The sequence below is a fragment of the Apteryx mantelli genome, chromosome 15, assembly GCF_036417845.1.
Source record: "Apteryx mantelli isolate bAptMan1 chromosome 15, bAptMan1.hap1, whole genome shotgun sequence".
NCBI lineage: Eukaryota > Metazoa > Chordata > Aves > Apterygiformes > Apterygidae > Apteryx > Apteryx mantelli.
In genome coordinates, this window is record NC_089992.1 from 20057302 (window position 1) to 20080956 (window position 23655).

Sequence of the window (23655 nt, forward strand, 5' to 3'; positions counted from 1 at the left end):
TGGAGCACTTGAGTCAAGGAAGGATGGGCCACTGTGTAGGGGACAATAAGAGTATCCCCTGGGTTACAGCCAGCTCATAATTCATAAAGTAGCATAATCAGCCAAAGTTAATTTTTTTTGATTAATCATCTGCCAGAGCCTGAGAGTTTGTGGCTAATTGTTCCATTCTTAACTGCAGAATGAACTAGCGAACAATGTGCAGTCATGAGCCAGGGAGGGAGAACATAAAGCAAAAGCACAAGCACATAATGAATGGTTCAGGTTAGATGCTTTGCTCTTCTGTTCACAAAGACGTGGTGAAAACGGCTTCACAGCGCAGCAGGCATAAGTGATAAATGATAAAATCCTACACCATGCGCTCTTAGGTGACTAGACTCACATTGGACACACACTGGTTTGTGGAACAATAGCTTTGAACATGGAAGAAAGGAGAGCAGGATCACATAAAAAGGTTAACTCAGATTTAAGAAGTAACTGACTGAGGCAGCAGGTGACCAGGGAATGATGAATGGGCAGTAATATAAAACAGACATCTTTCATTATAGATGGAGAAAAAACACTGTTTAAAAGAATATTGCAGAGCAGTTCTAGTGGCTATATCGCTATGCTGGCAATGTAAATTAAAGGTCTGTTGCTACTGGCCTGTGTGAGTGAAGGACTGAGAAATTAAGGCTCTTGGTTGCCTCAACAACCAGTGCCAGGGCCTTACCAGTCAAGTCATCAAATTTCCAGATTTTTAAATTAAATTATTTAAAAATACATTTTTAAAGCAAAAAAATACATATATAATATTAAAAATGTAAATGTAAAGAAACAAAGACTGCCACATTTATACATGGCCAACAACAGGGTCATGGTCCATGACTCCCTCTCATTGCAAATTAATAACAATGTGTCTGCAAATGAGCACGGGAAAAACAAGATGAAAGCTAGCTAAATATAATGTATTTAAATTCTGAGAAAAAATGATACGTTCTCTGCTTGGGCTTCCCCTTTCCATTGCGAATGAAGACTTGGAGGAAAAGGAAACATGATTCTATAAACACTTACCAGTGCCAACAAATAAAACAATTAAAATAATGACAGAAAAGGACAGCAATGGTTAAATTAAACCTTTAAAAGAAACACCAAAGTTAGGATGAACAAAACATAAATAACTCGTTCCTAATGCTATTAGATACTTCTGGGAAGAAGAAACAAAGTTGACTGTAGAGAATGAACTGGCACCAAAACCGAACTGAAACTGATGCAGAGAAATATGTGTCCTTGTTCAATCTGAAAAGATTCTAGAGACCCAATTCTATTTAACACCATAAAAAAGAGGGGTAGGAAAATGCTTTTTTAGCTCACCATGAACATGCAAATGGATGAAAGCACTAGAGGTTGCTGAGCTGTTCCAAGTACCGAAGAGAGAATTGTGAGGAACTGATACACATAAGCAGAGGCTGGCAGCAAATGGCAATCCGTATATTCAAACATGAAAGGAAATGTTACCTGTTAGGAGCTAATAATCACGGTCTTTTTTACAAGTTACTCAACTAAGCAACACGGTGTCAGCACTATAACAAATCACAACAAATTAGTATTTACTAGGGCTGATTTTGAATAAGTGAACAAGTGAAGGCAGTCCAAGCTTTACCACAGTACATTAATCTGCCAAAAAAAATGTTGAATCAGAAACTATATATGCATAGGTATTAGCAAGAAAAGAATCACATTTGCAAACCTACAAAAGAACGGGGTTCTGTTTTGAAACCTCTCTTTACAGAACACCTCCTTGCTTTCCTCTTTTTTTCATGGATCTCCATTGCTGTGAGCAGTGGAAACAACATACACCATGATGAGCAATTTAGCTCTCAGGTCTGAAATCCATACAAAAAAAACAAGACAGAAGAGCATTAAAACTTCATTTCAGTGAACGTTTTAATGATATGCTGGGGACACAATATCCTCCCTTCCCTCTACCTCAATAAATGTTTTCTCTGTTTATGGTAATATTACAGGTATTTAATTTCAGAACTTCCCCTACGTAGTGGAGTGAGCTCTGTGTTTTTATACTGGATATACTATACAATAGAAATAGAAGGAAAAAAAGAAAGATTAACCTGACTTCCTTTACATTTTTTTCCCTACTGAAGTACAACGTAAAGAGCATTCCTGAACCATCAGTTAATTCTGAACAGGGGCAATGCTAAAAGGTTAATGTGGTTATTCCTCAGCAGTATAGAGTATACAGTACAATAAAGCAATGTTTCACCATGTTCTTTTACAAACCTATTCAGTTTACAAGGTGTGTGTGCATATGGGTGGCTACTGGAGAAATCAGGGAATCGTCTGTCACCCTGAAGTGAATGAAACAGCAGTCACAGGGGCCACTTCAGGAAGAACATAGCAGCTGGAGGAAAGCAAGGAGACTTGCCACAGGCAATGTATCAAAGTGGGGATGCAAACACTACTTTGCTAGGACACTTTGGGTCCCATTCAGAAATTGCCCCTATTGCTTTTCAGTGTGCATCTCCAGTAGTGTTTTAGTTGAATAACAAATGTGCTTTTGAAGCAACTCTCCCCATCACTTCACTGTGTTTTGTTTTGTATCATGGACTGGCCTCAGAGCACATGAACTGGATTCCTTTCAAACAAAACTAAGCTGAAAGATGCACTCCCAGACTATATCTAATGCACTCCAGCTGCAAACAGGCATTAGGTTCATGGGACCAGACTAGACCTGGTCCAAAGCAAAAAAGCCAACAAACCCTGAAACATATACAGTGTGGATGTTCGATCCTCAGTTCCAGCTGTTCTGCTCCACATATCTGCTCTCTTTGGTCTACACTATTCACTAAAGTAGATGTGCCTTTAGCGCTCCAGACTGCAATTGTTACTGTTGGTCTATCACAAATTCAGTTATGGATAGATAAATTATAAATATGCAGTGAGGAGACTGCACAGATTGTATTAATGCTAATCAAACAGATATTGATAAATCTCCAATAAATCTTCTGACTTGTGGTAAGGGTAAGAATCTATAATTTCATTCTGTTATTCTCCTAAAGAAAGAGACAGCAAGGAAACAAAAGCTATTCTTTGGATAAATACGAAAACTATTCTGCTGCTAGGTGGCTAGAAACCACAGTACAAATACAGAGTATAAGTAGAACAAAGTTTCTGACATCATGGTTTAGCACCACCTGTATATTTTTCATCCTTCCTTTAAAATTAAGTGACTGCTTCATATCAATGCAACTGCATTCTGATATCTGGTACAACACCTATGACAGTTACACACACATACTCCAACGCTCAAATAAAAAATCTTGGCACTTGCAGCAGAATTGCCAATCTCAGCATATCCACAGTGTCTAGCAGTAAGATGAAATGAAAAATGACTGTTATGCAATGACTATAAACATTCACTACCTCTTTCAGATATTCAAACACCCATTTCAGTCACCTAAATCTGAAGGTGATAAATTTACTATCTGCTCTGTGTTTGTATGTAACAATAAATAACCAGCATGTGCCACGAGGGCTAGGATTTCACGAATCATTAAGCTTGTCAGCAGGTAGATGTCTGTCATTAACTACAGTTTGAGCTGCTAGGAGATAAAAAGTAAAGACAGAATTTAGAAAGCTGTGTGTAAATGACATTCATCAAAGAACCAGGTGCTGCAATTTGGTCTGTGAAGGGAGGAAACATGGTCTTGCACAGAGATCACAGAGGTCAGAGAGGTTCCGTTATGGAACAGGGGTTTCTTGCAGCTCCACATGGGCACAAGTGAGGGCAAGTTACCCGAAGGGGGCTTTGGAAAGATGAGCAGGTGCTATGCAAATTCTGCGTAAGAAACTGAGTGCATCCATGCTACTTTTAGTCAAGTGCTATGACTTTTTCCAGTAAGGAGAAATTGTCTTCGGCTCTGCTCCACAGAAGAGACAACCATGGAATATAATGTCATAAAGACTTTATAGATATTTCCTGTGTGATGTGAAAACTGGATTTAAATCTGAGTTCATTAGGGTTGAAAACAAAACAAAACATTTAGTTAATTCCACTGTGAAACTTGAAATGTATTATAGATAAGAAATACATGGAAGGTTTTTTCTACAATCACAAGAAAAGGAAATACAGTTGAAACGTACATGTAAAATGTCTGTGCACTTTCCCAATATAACTAATAAATAAATATATAAAATAGTGAATAATTTTTCTAATTAATGATTGGATAATCTGACAGGGCTATATATGCAACTGTACTTATATCTGTAAAGTGACCGTGAAAATTTTTGTGTGCATGAAGAATGGGCCCCTTTTAAGTAAGTATGGCATATTCAACTAAACCACGATATGATCAACATCAGTTTATACTACAAAACATGAGAGTTTTATAAAAGAAAAAATGATTTTTACTGTCTTTTAACTGATATATACTGGAAATGACAAAATCAGTAGGGTGATAGTGTTTCTTTAAATTTGTACATTAAAAAAGACTATTTTTTGTACAAATATTTCACATCTTAGGCAGTGAAGGTAAAATTCTCTTTTCTATGACCTTTGCATTGTCTTCTTCCCATATGTATCAATTACTTTCTTAAATTTTTCTTTGATCACCTGATGTCCCCCACACCTGTCAGTAAAGTGATGACAGACTTTGATGTTACTGCAGTGTCCGTAGAACAAGGATCACTTAGGGGTAACCATAGTTCATTTGACATGCACTACTACTATTTCCATGCAGGACTTCACTGCTAGAACATTACCCAGGTAGGTTTTCATTTCCATGAGCCAGGCTGCTTTCAAAGTAATTTTTCAGCCTGTTACACTGCGATCCATGAACCTGCAGTTACAATTCCCAAATGGTTAGGCAATGGCAAACCCTTGTTATAGTCCCTCAGATCAGTCAGCTCCTATAGCCTAGGGTATGTAGAGTCATCTAGAGCCATTTCTCCCAGCTTCCTTGCTTTTTAAAGCAATTTCTGCAATGCATGAGCTGAGTGATAAGGTTAAATGTGCAAAGACAGTCCAAGCTCCTGCAGCAGCCCTGATATTTATAGTCAGCCCTTAGTAAGCACAAATTAAACTATGACTTTGACATTGAAGCCACCTCTTTATCAGCTTAAACATTTGAGGATACGCAGATTAAGAGTTCCTATTATTTTAATACAAGCCTCATAAACAAACACTCCTAAATTATCAACACCTGCTAATTGACAAGAGCCCGATTTCTCTTCCTCTGTGTGCGAGACTCCAGACTTTTCCATGTCTGAACACACACAATATGACAGTTTTAAGTTTACATGATAAAACAGTGACACAATAAATGTGTCAATTTCAAGATGATTGTCATGAAAACATAAACTGTTTGCCATTCAATAAGCTTGTGTTTTCATAGAAATACAATGTGTTACAGTTTGTTTCCATGAAAACACATAGTTAGTCAAACATGGTTAGAAAAGAATTAAATACTTTTCTTGATACTAAGCACAAACACCTGCAAAATACATGCTGGAAATTGAGAAGTTTAGCATTCACATTTGTATTAAATAACCTATGAGGGGTCAATACCATAGGCAGTAGAACTACTTTACTTTTTTAAAAGCTTGGGATAAAGATGTTTTTGGAAATTTCTTTTATTTAAAAGCATCTAAGGCCATGAATGCTTCATTTGATAATGCAAAATAGAGAGAGAGAGAACAGAGCTAGGGTGCTTTGAGAGAACTGTATCACCCTATTGGCAAATAGTCAGATAAGATCCTAGTTTCGTTCCTTACTGACATTAATCTCTGTATAAGACAGTAAAACCCAACTAAATACAGTATGCTGTACCATTTAAAGCATAAAGGAGAAGCTCAACTACTCTGCATTGAACAGGATCTTCTGCCACTACAATCAATAGCAGTTTTGGTACTGACTTCAAAGGGTACATAATTTCCCTCTCTTCTGTATGCCACTCCACCTCTCTTTGCTCATCTCTTCTCTTGGACAGGAAAAGTCTTGTGAGGAGAAACAAGTGTGCAGCAAATGATGGACATAGAAAATGAAGCCATTAAAGGAATGATTTTATGAATATGATGTGTTTGGAGTATGGACAGTGTCAAATCTAAATAAGTAGCTGCTGTTACATGTGGATTCCTACCCTAGGCGTCTTAAGTGCTTTTGAAAGTTTCTAAGGACTTTTGCTCCAATCTTGCAAGCTGGCCATGCTTAACTTGGTGCATCTAGGAAGCCCCATGATGAGTTATAACGGTGCTGGAAGGAAGCATACGTTTAAGAGCTTTAATGAACCAAACAAAATCTGCCACCACTCAGTTCTTGTTGCCATGCCTTTATGCAGAATTTGTTGCTCTTCTTACCTAATGCGTGCAAATACAAAGAATGTGTACATAACATTTAGATAAACGGTAACTGAGTCCTTTCCTCTTTTTCTTCTCTCTCTCTATAGCTCTAAGACTAATAACAGTCATAATAGAAATAAAACCTCAAAACTATTTGGAACAAAATGTGTAGCAAACACACAAAACCATCAAAAGGGCTGTCCACTTAACTGTTCAGTGATTATGAATTGGAAAACAGCAAAAGCTAAAGGAGAAAAGATTAATTTGTGCTAAAATTATTTAAATAGTCAATTAAGAACTTTTTCTGGATTCATCATACAGCAAGGAAATAACCTAATAAAGGGAATGGTTATTTTTGGGTATGCCATTCAGAACTATCATACTGAATTAATCTTTTTTTTTTTTTTTTTTTTGGCTTTGGGTAAATTATTTTTGCACCTTGGTAATTTATCCATTTAGTAATAGAACCATTTTTTTTAATAACAAGTGCTTAGAAGGAAGGTTTTGGGTGAGGATAAGCAAAGGGACAGGAAAGGGAATAGGAAGAATGGAAAAATACAGGTACTACAAACTTTTGTAGTGGATATTAAAGTTTCTCAATAATTGCTCAAGCCCACCAGCGGGAGGGATCCATATTAAACTAATACTATTTGCTCCCTAGCCAAGGTTCTCTGTGGCTCTTTCCTAAGGTTCCCTGTTAGAACTGGCTGGGGATTTTTTGGTGACAACAGTCTTTGTTGGAAAATATGAGCTTGTCAAAGACTAAACATTACACAGGAACTTACACTACAGTTTCACCAACGATGGGATTTCATATTAAAATCTGCTCCCAAAACAGTTGACAGTGAGGTGGTGAAGTCATACGAACAGGATGTGGGAATTTAAGGTTCAAGTATCTGAACTGTCTCATTCCAGCCCAGCTCTTAAAGCCAAGTCACCACCATCTCATGTGAAGGACTATTCACTAGGCTACTGACCCTATTCTGAGTTAATGAGGGCTTTTCTAACCTTCCTCCTGAAAACTGCTGAAAAAAAGATGAAGACTATTTCGGTTCAGTATTTGTTGAAATATCAAAAGCTCTGTATAACAGGAAAATTATTTTCAACCAACCTTTAGTACTCTGCATGTAAAATATCATCTTTTTGGATGACCACTTTACTTGCACTTTTTCTTCAAAGACCAGGCAAGCAGGCAACATAGGGAGGGAAAAGGAAAAGGGGGTCAGGGTAAAAGAAATGTTAAGAGTTTAAACAGGAAACTTGCCTTATCTATAAAAGCTGTCTCTGCAGCCAGCAAATATCACACCTACAGATCTGTTAAGTAACAGTAACAAAGATAAGGAAACAGTTTCTTCAGACAAACAGTGGTGGGAAGGATGGTTATCAACTGATGACTATATCTAAAAGGAAATCACTAAATGGCTTTGGTCATATACTGGCTTTCTGAAACCAGAGGTTTCCCTACCCTTGTTGCACAGAGATTAAATAAAGCCTAATTTGAATTTCCAGCAAACTGCAAGAACACCACAAGTGTTGTGAACTGCCTTTTGAAGTCAGTGGTAAACACCTCAAAAAAGAGAGGAAGTGTGCTTTGAGGGTGTGTCTAGTCTGTTGTTCAGCAAGTCACATTGTTACAACTGTTTAAAATAACTTGCTGCAACTGCTAGTATATATTAACCTTGAACAAGAACCTATCAGACACAGGCTGGAAGCTAAGTCAGATAGCAAAAAAAGTCTCATAATAATACTAGTTCTTGCTGCAGAGTTACCATTCTCTTCTTCAAGGCTTCATGCCTATTTAACACTTCACATCTTTAATTTACTGTTTATATCTTTTACAGTAACTCACTGAAGGTTCAATTCTATTTCCATTCAAGTCAAGGATTTTACCATTAGTGGCAGTAAGGATAAGACAAGAAGTTCAGTGAAGTCCCCAGCTGCATCTTCTTAAAACCATAAATTTTGTTTAGGTGAAATCTTGTTCCTCTGATAAAGTGAACAGTGAATCCAAAATCAGGTAATACAGTAATTTATGGCAAAGTGATAACATCTGGATTCAAGACCAAATCTAGGTTCTGCAGCTATAGAGTCTTACCTTTAACAGGAGGAGACAGTCACACTGGAATTCAAAGGTGTTCAGACTGGAGGATGCAATTTTGGTACTTACTTCTCTCTCTCTTTCTCTATATATGTATATGTGCGTATAAGACATATTTAGGAAAAAATATATTTCAGTATTGTGATGCTTATTTCAATATGTGTGCTAATAACCACATACGTATATGCAAAATCATGCACATTTTAACTATGTTTTTACAGTGCACATATAACTGATTGAAAAGAAATCATTACGGCATTGCAGAAATGACTGTGTGTTGTTTTGTCATACTATGAAAGCAGCTATATTTCTTCTTCTGTTTTAAATTAAAACACAGCTATTAAAACACAAGAGGAAATTAAAATACTCTTCTATACTAAAATGACACCAGGCACCATATTTTCTGAAACTAGTCTTTCATTTTAATGAAGAATTTTACATATGTAATATATATGTGAGCACAGGTTAGGTAAGCAGATGATCATCTTCCCACCTCACATGCAAATCACAAATGCAAATGTAGAGGGCATTTATGTACTCTTGTTTGAAACTTGACCCAAAGTATTGGTCACTTTGATCCCTACTATTCGGCAAGACTTTTGAAGATCTGTCTTAATCATTCTCCCCAAGAAATAAAGACATAGCACTCTGTTAATATACTTCAAAACTATTCAACTGCTCTGAAAAAAGAAAATGAAAATTGAATTTTAAAAAGTCAGTTTCCCAAATTCCGTTAGGATTGTATTAATTTGTGGCTAACCTGTTTCAGTTCCTATTTTTCTATCCAAAACTTTTTACTTCCTCAAACTGACCCACACTGTACTTTGAAACTGCTTACTTTTTAGGTGGGCATTAATTGCTATACTTCATCATGTTAAGAGACTTAGAGGGAGACAAAGTTCTGACCAGGAAAACTGTTTTTAAACATAAGAGTTTTACACAATGTCATAATTTGGTCATAAGATTAAGAACAGACTATTCAATATGAGTTGGAGTGACTAACCAATCTGCCACAGAGAGATGCCTTATATGTTGCCTGCATGAAACCGTGTCCCTGAATAGGGTGAAAATTTAAACAATTCCAGGTTGATCTTCTCAGAGAAAAGCTGCAATAGCTTCCGATATTTTTACAGTCCTAATAAGGTTAGACATCAACATACATTAAAAAGACCTTTTCAGGTTCAACAGCTGTTTCAGAATGGGGAGTGCACAAGTCTAACAATGCCTTGTCAAATAAATGAGTCTATTAGAAATGATGGAATCAGCCACTGGTCTCAAAATTTAGATAATAAAATGTGCTTTTTTGGTTCAGATACCAACCTTGGAGACATCCATGTGACTCAGCTTGTTTTAGAGTCATTATAATCCAGCCTCACTATAACAAAAAACCGCAATATTGTGTTATAAAAAACTATGTCATGAAGTGAAAAGAATACGAGCAAAAAACTCTAAGGACAGATCATTCTCAATCTGTTGAAAAAGGGTATCAATGATGTTGTGCATGGGAATAAACCACTTCCTTTGCGAGTAGACTTTTGACATTTGATCTTTGAATAAATAGGCAATCAGACCTAAAGACCATGTTTTAATCCTAATTTTGTAATTATCCAAAACCGAACACCTTGCTGTGTTTGATAGCAACCCATTCACAGAAACAAAGTCCTATCTTTCTATAAAGATGGAGGTGACTTTAAGGAACTGTTCAAATCAAATTGACACAGCCTTGCACCAAGTCTGATCCCACACCAAAGAAATTAGAGGGAGCCTCCCTTTGACTTCAACAGAGATTGAATCAGTCATTTGGAGAACATTATCATCATTATTTAGTAAGCGCAAACATCTCTTAAAAAAACATTGCAAAGAATGTATTCAAAAGGCTTCCAGTGTGCTGATATTTCTTTGCATAGTTAGAGCTACCTAGTCTCAGGCTATTCAGGGCCAAAGTATACCATACTGTACTTTGTTTAATCTCTGTGATCCACATATTAAAGAAGAAAGTCATGAGCAGTGACATTTCTATTCGTTTTCACAGTGGTTGCATTGTAGCATAGCCAGAATGCAAAAACAGACTTGGAGAAGTCTGAACTGTCATTGTTCTGGTACATAAGCGCCTCAAAAAAATACTGATTTTAACTTAGCGACTCTACGAAGAATAACCACTATTGCTTTCAGAGTTGGATTAAAGTCTTAAAGTTTGGAGAATATCCCTTATTTTGAAGCTTCCATTCAGCCCACAACACAGTCCTCTTCTGCAACCAATGACCATATCAAAATTGTGGATGACTTCCTATAAAGCTGGAAACATTAATTTCAAATAAAAGCTATATGAGTCCTAAAGATAGGAGGTTTTCAAAAAAAAGAGGAGACCTTTTCTTGCTAGTGTTTTAGGGGCTGGTGAAAGCATGTTTTAGTTAATAGGAATTCTTCCAGCAGCTGCAATAGGATTCAGATCAGACCTATGCTTTCTCTACTAGAGTGCTTTGCACAAGCGGCGTTCATGACAACTTCAGTGTTTCTGACATCAGATGAATGCCCTTAGAAATGAATAGATGAGAAAAAGAAGGGTACCAATAATATAAGATCAACTTTCTCGAGAACTGTAAGGTAAGACTTTGTTATAAGAGAACACTGTAGACATTCCTAATGTATTTACTGCTCAAGCCCACTAACAGCTTAAATTTAATTTTGAGCTTTTAACATCTATCAAGACTACCAGAATTTAGGTGTTTAATGTCTGAAATCTAACACTCCCCCAACACTTCATCATTCCTTAGAACATTAACTTCCATAATCTTTTAAATATGGCAGAGAAAGTCACTGCCCATCGGCTACACCTCCCAAAGAACAGAGAAGAGAAAGAAATGAAGTGTGAACAAAATTTGAATTTATTTTTTATAAACTCTATTAACATGTATTAGAGGTGTGGAAAAGGTCAGGATTTACCCTGGACAAAGATCTGCAAAATTTAAGACTACTTCCTTTTTTCTGCCTTTCCTAATTGAGGTTGGTAGGTAACCATAATTTAGAAGTGTTTGACTTACAATCTAACATACACACACGCACATTTTAGTTCTGGATGATTAACATTTTGCAAACGCCTATCAGTTTTCACTTGGCAAAAATTCATCTGCATCTGTTTGTTGTTATTTAGCTTGTTGTCATTTGCAACCTATTTTGCTATGAAGACACAGAGAAACCTATCTTAAGGTATTCAGCAAAAAACTCACAGTAAAATATGTCCACAATCAATGGTTACAGCCAAAAATCACGTATAGCTAGATGCTGCTCTATATACTAAGAGTGTAACCCAAGAAGAGACCTGACAATAGCTTAAAGTGCAGCTAACAGAGATCCCCTAGGGACGTCAGGGCAGTGCACTTAATTGCCTGTACTATCAAGCTTAGAGAAAATGAAATGTTCTTTCCAACTGTGCCACAGGGTTGGGGCCCAGGCAGAAGCCAAGCGCCTAACTAGTAGAAGATAAGATGCACCAGATTTCTCTTAATTCTGATCAGTGATTCTGTGAGGGCATAAAACATGCATTAACAAAAAGCTCTTCCTGTGCTTTACCCATACCCACTTCTACATGTGCAAAGGGCCAAACAGGCTGCCTCAAAAGCATCACAAATCTAATGGAGAAAATGGTTCACTGCTTAGGCCTACCATGAAAAAAAAGAAACAGAGCATCCATAGATTTCCATCTATATCCTTGTCATAAGTCACACGTTCACGTGCCATCGCTGACACTGTGTATTCTTACTCCCAAGCCAGCCAGAAACATTTTCTAGTCCTTAAAATATATCTTCCTTTCCTCCACTGATCAGCAGGCTAAACTCTTTATTTGAATATGTCACTATCTGTGCCCTAGTATTCAGCATCTTTGCCACCACAAGGAGAAGGCAGCATTCCTCCTCTGTCAAGCAACAAACAAGTCACGGACACAGTGTTTTGTCTTGCAGAGATAGAACTGATTGACTGATGGTGATAGCACCCCCAAAAAATATTTTACTGGGATGGCTTCAAAGTTGAATTAAAGGTACAATATCTAGCTGCTGATGAACAGGTTTCCTTTGGCTCACAGGAAAAAAAAAATCACGCATAGCAGTAGTTCAATAAAAGTTTTAAACAAGAGAAAAGCCCTAGATAGTTGTCTTAGGATTCTTCACCAGGGCAAACAGTGCTTCAAGGACAAGTAGGAAAGTAGCTGCTATTTGAGGCAACTTCATTATAAAATCATTTTTAATAAGCAATCTGAACAAAGAGAGGGAGTGCTCTTGCAGAGAAGCCCCCAAGGGATCTTAAGGCTGCCCAGTAAAGTTATTAGGAGGTTACACACAGGGGACCAAACAGCTATTTTATTGGCCTCAGGGGACAGGGTTTAGTTTTCACCTGTTCTCTTTAGGCCTTGATGCTAACAGCAGATCTGTTAACCATCAGTTTTCTGCAGAATCCCATTTTGTGAGGAAACATATCGTTTAGTTACTTCAGCTGGCATACAAAACACATGAGGTGAAGTATACTAAGTACTCATGTCCTAAGTAATTATAAATCATATCATTAAAAAATAAATAACTGTTATTTACCTTTTAAATGCAATTAAGCAAAATAACATAATTAAAGAAATCTTTGGCAGTGAGACCCATGGCTATAAATAAAATGTGAAAAGTAAAATTAGAGAAAAATACAAATTCAGGTCTTGAGTTCAACTGAAGTTGCAAACCTCCGTGTGCTTTTGGAACTTTGGCGAGCAACAGTTCTAGGATATTTTGACATCTTAGAAGCTAAAGAGTTGTTTCCAGTCCCAAATCAGCCTCCCAGTTTCTAACAAGTGATGCCCTTTTTTTAAACAAGTGCTTAGAGCCAAAGATAAGGACCTGATTTCATATTGGATAGGCATGCTATCTCCTTTTTGGCTAGTTGTCCTACAGCAGTAGTGAAGATACAGCAATCTAAGCTCCAGTCAAAGACTTAAGGGCTTGTCAGGACAATGGGTATTTATGGAGGCACCTGAACTTCATGTCACTCCATCACTGGGGCTCTTGTTACATATACTAGGTAGTGAATAGCCAACCATACCTTCCTACGCTACAGTTAAACCTTCCCATTGCAGTGTAAACCTGAAACATGAACTCATCATTCAGCCAGGATTTAAGTCTCATCAAAGTACATACTCCAATATGTCTCTAGACCAAGACCTACCACAAGATGGGTATAGGATTACTCAGAGCTCATGTGTAGGAATACAGAGCTTAATGTAGGAATGAGGGAAGGTATGGGATAGCTGCTTGGTTTGAAATTTCAGATAGCAGAAGGGACTGGTTTACTTCCACCCTTTGCTAATGCAGCTGCCAGCTCATCATGCAAATGCTTTTGTTTAGCATGTAAAAAAGCAAATAGTCCCCACTGATCGTCCAACAGGAGCTCATGTCTTTAAAACTGGTGCCCAGCTTTGGAAACATTCCTTACCTCCTAGAAATTAACAAAATAATAATTTTGGTGCACATATGGCATTCTTATTCTGAATTAAAACTGGCTATTTCTGATTCATAAAAAAAGGAATATTTAATTCAAAATTAGGGAATTCATATATGGATGCCTACTAACTATTTAAGTAAAATTATTCTAGAATAACTGTTTTGGTAAATTGCCAAAAGAGAAGTCCCTAACCTGAAATAAAGGGCAAATAGCTTGGATATTGTTATAAAGGAGTCTTAATCTATACAATCCTTTGGTATAAGTATTTTCTGTTAAGGTGGGATATATCTTGGGTATAAACATTTAAAATAGACAGTTATGAATGTGATACCAAAGTACATCTTTATTTGCATTACGAGCAAACATAGATACCTACTAAAGGACGAACAAAATTAGTCCATGGATCACAAACAGTAGCATTCTCACTGCTGTACCTGTTGCAACAGAATTGAAGAAGCACAACCTCCAGACACGGTTTATGGCAGTATCACATATTAACAGGCAGTGAAACAGAATAAAAAGGAAGTGTCAAAACTTGTGGTAGCTCAGGCAGCAGGTGACAACAAGTGGTAACACACTGAAATGTGAAAGTCCACCAATCCAGTCTAGGTATCAAAAAGGTGTAGCTGCCCTGACCTAATTCTACCTCAGGAAGAAAGGAAAAGTATTCTATATGTATATGTTTGAGACGAAGCCAAACTTCCCAACAGCTTAACTGACCAGATTGCTGTGGACTGAGTACCAGCACATTTTGAACACCATTTTGTAGCTGCCTTTAATGTCTGACTCTCTCTTAAGATATTTAGGATAGAATAGTGGCAAAGAAGCAAAACTAAAATGTTCCATTAGCAACAAGGCAAACTTTATCATAAGGGCAGGAGAGAAACAGACTGGGCTGGTAGATCTTCATCTTCTATCTCCTCTGAAAAGTGACCAGGTTTGGGTACAGGAACCAAGATACTTGGCTGTCTATCACTGGGACTGCCAAAAGAAACACGCTCTTTCTCTCTGAATGATGGTAACTTAGTCTAAGTGCACAAAGTAGGCAGCTGTCAAACAGTGTTGGACTCAGCTCACAAACCTCACACACCCTATATTGACAGTGATCTGTGGGTGTGCCTTCACTGAAACGTTAGTCCTAGTGAGCAGCCCCTAGCTGTGAGTAGCGTGGTTATTCTTGCCCAGGAGAGAGTAACCCACAAAGGCTCCTGGATCCTCACTTGTCTTTTGCTCACACGTGTGTTTCACTAGGAGCAAGGGCTCATGATTCTTTTTTGCTGCAGAAAACTGAAGGAACCTATGAGCTTCCTCCAGTGTGTTGTGGGTACTGTTGTATGGCTTTCAGGGGACACAGACAGAAAGCTGTGTGAAAACATGAGAGCCGCTGGCACTCAATAATCTAGCCTGCATCCTCAGTGCAAGGAATCTGGGTCACTGACCCAAATAAGAGAGACAGCTCTAAGCCATACCCATCACTCTGTACTGCAGTCACGGCTGAGATAACCTCTCAGCTCAAATGCGAGAATTTTGCCAGCAGACAGGACTGAGTTCAAGCAATGCTTGAGTGAGATTCTGGGCTAAAGCAATTAAAAATATACTGGATGTGTAAAACCTGAGTGGTTTATGTAATTTGAGACTAGTCTTTATATCCTGGAAGTAGAAGTAGTAAAAATATATTCTCAGGAAATTTCGTTGTGCCACAAACAAATGCCCAAGTCATGCCCAAAACCAACATTACTTCTGAAAAGTGTTTGTGTTAGTTTCTTGGAGGCTAGACTAATCTGAACGTATACATGCAAAAAATTGTTGACTTGGGCATGAATCTTCCCTCAAATCCCGCAAGAGTTCCTGCAAGTAACTTACTCTATCTACTCTGAAACCAAGACTTTGTAAATGTATGCAGTTCAACAGTAGTTCAAATTCTTCCCTTCCTTCCACAATCATCTCAGGTAGGTATTTTTGTACTATGACATTATTAACTGAGGAAAGGGATAACAGCAGTTGTTTTCACTTTGGCAGTATTTGGAAATGACTTCTGCCTCTACTAGATGGACTGCGTTTGGGAATAGCATCCTTTCAATCAAGAACATTTTATTACTCATCTTTTACATTTCACAGTGCCTCTGGAAGATCAGTAAGAAAACTCAAAAAATCAATGCAACACTTACCTCAGAATATACTTAGGTAAAAAGGATCTTGAAAACAACCGGTGAAATCTAAAAATGAATTCATCACTTCCAAGGAAGGGTTGCAAACCCCACATTATTTTTTCTATCTTAAAAATATCTGAGCAGCAAGTAAGTGAATATACCTGGACCTCTATGCAGATATGAAGTCTAGCTGTGTAATCAAAATCCTTTAAAGCTTTTGACTGCAATTCATTGTAATTCAAACAGCAAGAGAAAGAAGGTTCCAATACATCACGAATTAATTATAATATTAGCCTTCTGGGTACATCAGCAGGAAACATCTCCTTACTTTGTTAGGTAGTCAAGTCAAAATTCATTAAAGAAAGTCAGTGCCTAGGATGCAAAAATGATCTAAAGCAAAATAAGGCAATTTAACTGTGTGATAGCCCTGATACACAAATGGGTTGTTAGAGACCATCAATCTCATTTGCATGAAGCATGGCAAGCTTTCGATTTAAGAAGCCAGAGATGAAATACTACGTATTTCAGGACTGAGTTTTAACCCAAGCCAGGAAGTACTAAATGCTAGGTCCTCTGTAGCCTTTGGTTCCTAGAATTTCAGGTCTTTATGCTCACTGATACAATGATGCCAGTCTGAATCTGCAAAAAGGCTGAAGCTGTGCATCTAAATTAATGCTGACTTTGAACACTTTTCTATTCAGAACATGAAACACACGAGGAAGCGCGTTGTACTGAGAATATTAGTTTAAACTAAATGACCTGTTACTTCAAAAAAAGAATCTAAGCATCAGTTCGATCTTTCTCCAGCCAAGAAAGGACTGAAACACCAGAAGTCCCACTTGGTATGGAAGACAAGATAGGAGTTGGCCTTTGGCCTCTAATATCTGACTTAGCTAGTCTAAAAGTTATATAAGAGGATGATTAACTTAATGAAGTCAGCATGTGAGCCCAAGAGAGAATAGCTCTACAAATAGATGGAAGGTATGCATTTTTACTTCAAAATCCTGTTTAATCGACTGAAAGCAACATCACATATTTAGGTAGATGAAATTCATTCTGTTAGTACTTCTTGGAAGAGTATTACAATCTTTGTTTAAAAATATCAAGTTTTGTAGCTCTCAAATTCTGAAATTGAGAGGATATGAATAAAATGGGTTACACCAATAAGAGTGAAAAACTCTCAGGTTTTTTATTTAGCTAGTGATATTATGAACAGCCTGTGGTTCTGCAACACTATATTGCGCATGCAGGAATACTGAATTACTGTTTGATTCAGAAATGACCTAAGTACCTATCTTCAGCACAGTAGTTTAGTTTCAGTCAGCAAAACACATTTATCAAAGACTGATGCCAGGAAGGTGTTAAAATAAACCCCAAACCTCAAACAATAAAACTGTGAAGAACAAAGAAGTGGAGACAGAACACCACTGATTTCAAAACCTATACAATGAAAATGGCCATTAGGATGATGTCTGAAAAGGGTTAACCTGATGCTTCAAATGCACAATGTATCAAACTTTCTCACAACATACTCCACTAATTAAGTCAAAAAGTCATTATAGTCCCTATTATACATAAGTGCTAGATTATAATCAACACTCTTAGATGCTATACATTGTAAACTTGGAATGACAAGACTTCATCCAGGTTTCTAAACAGAAGTGCAGACAACATATATGTACACTTCAAAAAGTGTTTTTAAGAGTGCTTTTGAAATTTCTTTACAGAAATCCTACTTCATTTCACTTGATTTGGATATGTTTTATTTATTGTTATGATATGGAGTGATAAGCAAACTCAAGGTAAAGAAACTTGACACCAAAAAACTCTGCTGGTCATTTGCATTTGATGAGCTCTATAACTCAACAACACAGATTTGATTTGTAATTTTTGCACCTAAGTGTTTACATATAATTATATTTGTTTCACGCTATTCCAGAACTGTGTATTTTGATCTTTATTTTTTCTAAACAATAATAAAAATTTTCAACACAATACAGAAAAAATGTCTATTGTGCGTGATGTCAAGGTGTCAAAGACGCACAACTTACATCAATTCTTGCTCTGCACGAACTAGTCATAACAGGGATCAGTTCTAAAAGAACTTCAGCCAAAACTGAATGAAACCTCATATATATATTTTCTGGCAAATGTAGTCTACATTTTCATCATGCCAATTACCACATATTGCTCCTTCTATTTTAATCCTTTCTTAATGGGGAAGCTTATCTTCCCATTACTCAGGGAACTTTCCTGTTCATGCTTCAGTGATTGCATGAAAACTGATTAACAAATTGGGAAACTACTCTTTGACAGTTCTCTTAAAATAGCACAATAATAGTTCTCACTTAATATAGAAGATGCTGGGACCCTAATTTCTGCCTTAACTAGACTGAAGGCCATAGATGGTGAACAGTAGCTAATCATCTAATACAGTTGATGAATACTTTTTTTTTTTTTTTTTTGCTTTTACAATAGTTCCCAAAGATAGAATCCACTGAGATATAACGATGACAATGCTTTATTAGCCTGGCATGGCTTAAGAAAGCATCTCCTATGCTCTTTAGGTCTGTGGCTACTAGTTAATTTTTCTTATAAAAAGTATTGAATACTGGAAGTGGAGATGTGGCTCTCTCACAGCAGGTCAGCATGGCACTGCTGTATACAAAATATATAGGGTGGTTTCTGCTGATTTTCAGGTGGAATGTTACAAACCACCATTTACAGTCACTAGCCTCTATACAAGAGAGGCCCAGGACTGAACTAGCATAAATACTGAATTACTTACCACCTCTAGAGAGGGTGGTCGCTCCATGCCAGGGTTGAGCTCATGGGCAAGGCTGTGCAAGGAAGCTGTCTGTACAATGCCTGGCCTGCGGATATACAGAGGACTTCAGTCTCCTGTACTGTCAATCTCAGTCAGCATGAGCTCAAATATTCACCAAAAATCTAAGGGTCAAATTCTGCCCTCAGATGCCTATGTGTAGCTCCCATTTAGGACAATGGAAACTATATATGCATACATCCAAAGATGATCTCACCCTAAAAATGCATTAAGTAGCAAGCCCACCTAAGCAAAGGAGCACCATCATGCTCTAAAAGAAGTTTGTGACATTTAACATGTTTCAAAACTCAGATCAATCAGCTTCTCATCTGAAGTTCTTACATCAATTAACTGTATATTGTAACTCTGTAAAGTAAGATTTCCTAAGTGGCGTATGATATCAAAGTGAGATTTTTTCATTACATGAATACTTTAAAACCAGGGATGAAATAAAAATGAAATTAATGTAAGATACTTTATGACACCACTTTTACCCTATGAAGCTGTTGTGAACATAATTGTAATGCAAATCCCTACTAAAATGCATATATCATTTTAAGTTTTGTGCAGCGTACCATCTGTTTTGTTAGAAGGCTTTTCTCAAACTCTAATAACCTCAGCTTTCTCCTATTCCATGAATACTTGAGATGATAGGCAAGTACAGTTTCTGTGCTACCAGTATCAAAGAATCTCAACATCTCTCTCCTTCAGCTATAAAGCAAATCCTTTTCTTGGCATTGTGCGGATATACAGTAGCTCACTGCAGAATAGATGAGAGCTGATCCCCAATAACAGCCTCTCTGAAGAAGGGGACTCAGAGTAAATGTACATGCAAGTCAGTGCACACATCCACATCCACTTCCAAGGTTGCCATTTAGGAGGACTTTTTATCTATATGGTTGAGAGCAAAACGGTAGCCTTCTCATTTCCACCCAGGCCTCCTTAAGCACAAGCATAAAATGCTCTATCTTACAGATTAATGCACAGGAAGGGACAGAAGACTTTCAATTAAATAATCTCTTTTTATTTCATTCATACTGCATATACAACAGACATATAAAAATACACCATCCTCCCCACTTGTGTTTTCTGGATACATTACATACCAACTAGCTGTGAGGTACATGTATAAGAACAAGGAATTATGCCTTTTTTCTTCACATCTTTCTTTTCCTGCCCTCTGCCTTAACACATATGCACATGCACACGCACACATACACACACGCACACATTGTATACTTGTTTGGATGACATTTCAAGCCAGGACTAGAACCACTCTAATGCAGAATACCCACTAGAATTTTTTAAAGGGAGCCTGCTCAGACCAGACAGATGCCTAATAATCTGCGAGCTGCAACACATTCACTAACATGAATTCCATTTGTAAGAGAAGGCCAAATCAAAAGATATTACTTACATGTATGAGTCTTCTTCGTTACAGAAATACCTGTAGGGAAGAAATGATACCAATGTTAGCAAAGTGATCACCATGTAAGTTCTATTGACATAGATTTCATTGTTCAACTCTTTCACTTCAGACACACAGCAGCCACTATAAAAGAGGAATGAAAATCACAATGATGTGAATGTTAGAGTGAGTAGGATCTCCCTTCTTTGCATGCAGACTTTAACGTTATATTCTCTCCTTACACCTCATAAATAAACGTTTCAACATGTATTACTTAAATTTTGTTGTTGGAATACCTACCTATGGGATGCTGTTTTAAAACAGAAGCCAGTATAAAAGGAAGATAGTGACAATGCTGTTGAAGCCCTCTTTTATTTCCATAGTTAAAAATTTTCCCACACTCACATCAACTAGTGCACATCAACCTACCCAGACAGAACAGATTTGAGCAATACACCAATTCATTTGCTGTTATTAAGTTCAAGTAGTTCTTTGAATTCAAGCTGTGGCTTATGCTCATTAAAACCAAATAAACAACTCTCTCTATATAAGTATTATTTGCCATAATTCCAAGCCAGATGCAAGTATCTCCAAGCTGTTAAATATATAGTTTCTGAAGTAATAAAGATGTTTTAATGCTAGACAGGCATGTGGCAGTGATCATCGATAATGGCCCAGTGCCAGTGAAATTTGAGAGGCATTTTACAGAGAGCAACACAGTGAATAGAACTAGGCAAAATAAATCACAGCAAATAAAGATAAAATTAACTCTGTTAAATGTCATCTGAATTCATGCTTGAATATAAACAATATTGGCTCTGCTTTAGTAAATAACTGATGCTGTACTTGGACCTCTCAGTAGTTAAGTTTCACTCTCCTTGGGGGGAATGTTATGAGAAGGGAAAGAGGTTACTGGAAGTAGTACAAATATTTGAAACATTTCATTTGTGATTAGGCCTGTAATGAAACTTTGGAAACTGTTTTGCTTACTATTTATGAAAGAAAGACAGACCTGTATCTCCTTGGCTACCCTCCTACTTCTTTAACTGCCTCTTCCAAAAACAGATTACTATGGAAAAAATAGGCTTTTATTTCAGGCTTCTTTACTTTGTTATGGAACTTCTCAGGGAGACAAAAGTAGGTTATAATAACTCAACAAATGTAGATATGTTATTTGCAAATATAGAGCTAATTTCTAAAGTCAACAGTTTTCAAAGTAGCCATATTTTTGGCACACATATAAATCCATACTGTCAACTCCAAATATTTAGATATCAAGTTTGACATAAATATCATGAAGGTATATTCTTTAAATTACATTTGCATTGCTATCTGGCTTTTGGTTTTCAATCATAAAGTTCCCCAAGTGTGAGGTTTGCAACCTTTCTTTCCTGCAAAAAGAGCAGATGAGAGTTTCCAGGCTTTGGGAAATGAAGTCCTGAGCAGTTCCACTGAATAATTCAGTAAATGGGAGACACTGGTAAGCAATTTACAAAAATATGAATACTAAAATTTGATTTTGAATGTACACTGACTTAAATCTGAAAGGTCTCAACCAAAATCTATACGCTCCTCATGCTGGGAATGAAGGTTCTAGTCTGAAACTGTAAAGCGAGATTAAACAGTAAGAACAAAAAGGAAAAAGCATAACAATAACAAACACATTAAGTTATGTAAGTAGCTATAACACAGTTCAAAGTCATCCTTTAAATTCGTATTTTGTAAGAGCCAGTTTTCTTGGATTTTCATTCCAATTAAATCCTTACTGGGGTGGCTGAGAGTAGAAAGACAGAAATGGGTGTCAAGGAGGTGAGAGTATTTTTTCGTGGATTAAGGAACAGCATCTCAGAGACTCCTCTAGTTCTTGGCTTTTACAGCATGGAGGGAATGCACTGAGCTAAGCACAGAAGGAAAGCAGGGAGGTTGCAGGCGGCAGGACCCTGGCTGCAGCTTTCCAGATAATGGTGGAGTGATTCTGAGAACAGACATGGCAAGCCTAGACCAGAATCAGCTTCTCTAATTTAGCTAGAGAGGCAAACAAAAAGGAGCTTGAACTCCTGAAGTCAAGATATTGAAGAATATGATGGAACGGAAAGTCTATGTGTTATTATAGGAATGATAGTTCAGGGCAGGAATAGGGGCAGAGTGAAAAGAAGCAGAGAGAACCAAAGTATCCATGGTGAAGCCAGATAAATGCCATTTAAAATGCACTGTCAGTATCTGTGCTCTTTTGCTATATGCACTCCTCTTTCTAGGTCTTTCTAAAGGTCTGCCTTACCCTTTGAATTTGAAATTACAGCCCTCTCTAGGAACAGTTGTTCTCCCAAGGAAGAACATTTTTGCTGTTGTCTGATGTCCTGAGAGACCACGGAGTAGCAGGCACCGCTCTTCACAGCCTCTTCCATCGGGACAAACTGTCCTACCATTTCCTTGGCAGAAGTCCTCCCCTCTGCCTTCGCCTCTCTGGCCAGCTCCTACAATCTGAAGCATGTTTTACTGAATGGGAAATGCAGAGTAAAGAAGCTTTAATCTGAACACCATTTGCAACTTGCTCTCCCAAAACTACTGCTAATAAATTGATACATCAGTGCTCTTTCAGCATTATAGGAGCCATATGTGTTCTTTTCTCAGAAAATAATGCTTTCTGTAAAATCGCTTTGAACAGAAAGTGCTTATGCTGTCACTTCTGATTACTCACAGCCTCTTCACAATGGGATTTGCCACAGCACAAAACAGACTTAGCCGTATTCGCTGACTGAGGGACTACTTCTCCCTGATATATGAAACAGTGATGGAAATATTAGTGCTTATATTTTTCTACTTGAATTTTTTTTTATATGAAAAGAGTGGTGATTTTTTCCAATCAAATGTTTCCATAACAATTACCGATTAGTATCTGATAAGGAGCTTTTAGCTTTTTACGCAGATATTTTTAGATAACCTTTTAAAACAACAACTTGGAGGTAGGGCTTGCTTGTGTCTTCTTCATAGTTACACTGGTAGTTGCAGTGAAACCAAAGTATTTTACTTTGAACTGGGGTTTCACAAAGACTAACTGCAGTTTGATGGAACCAGGATTAATTTTGCCAATGAGTTCAAGAGGACTAGACTTAAATTAATCAGAATTTTTTACTTATGTTTTAATTAGTAGTTTTTTTCTTTTAATTTGTGAGTTTTCAAGAAGCCTCCCCTTTCACATCAGTAATTATAAGCACCTAAGAGCTTGAGCAAAAACATACCAGAATATCCAAACAGTCACTCAGGTTAGATGCAGTACAACTACTGCTTTAAATACAAATATGAAATATGCAATGCATTCCTACATCGTTGCAATCTGGTTTAGTTTTAAGACAGGAGACTAAAGACTCTG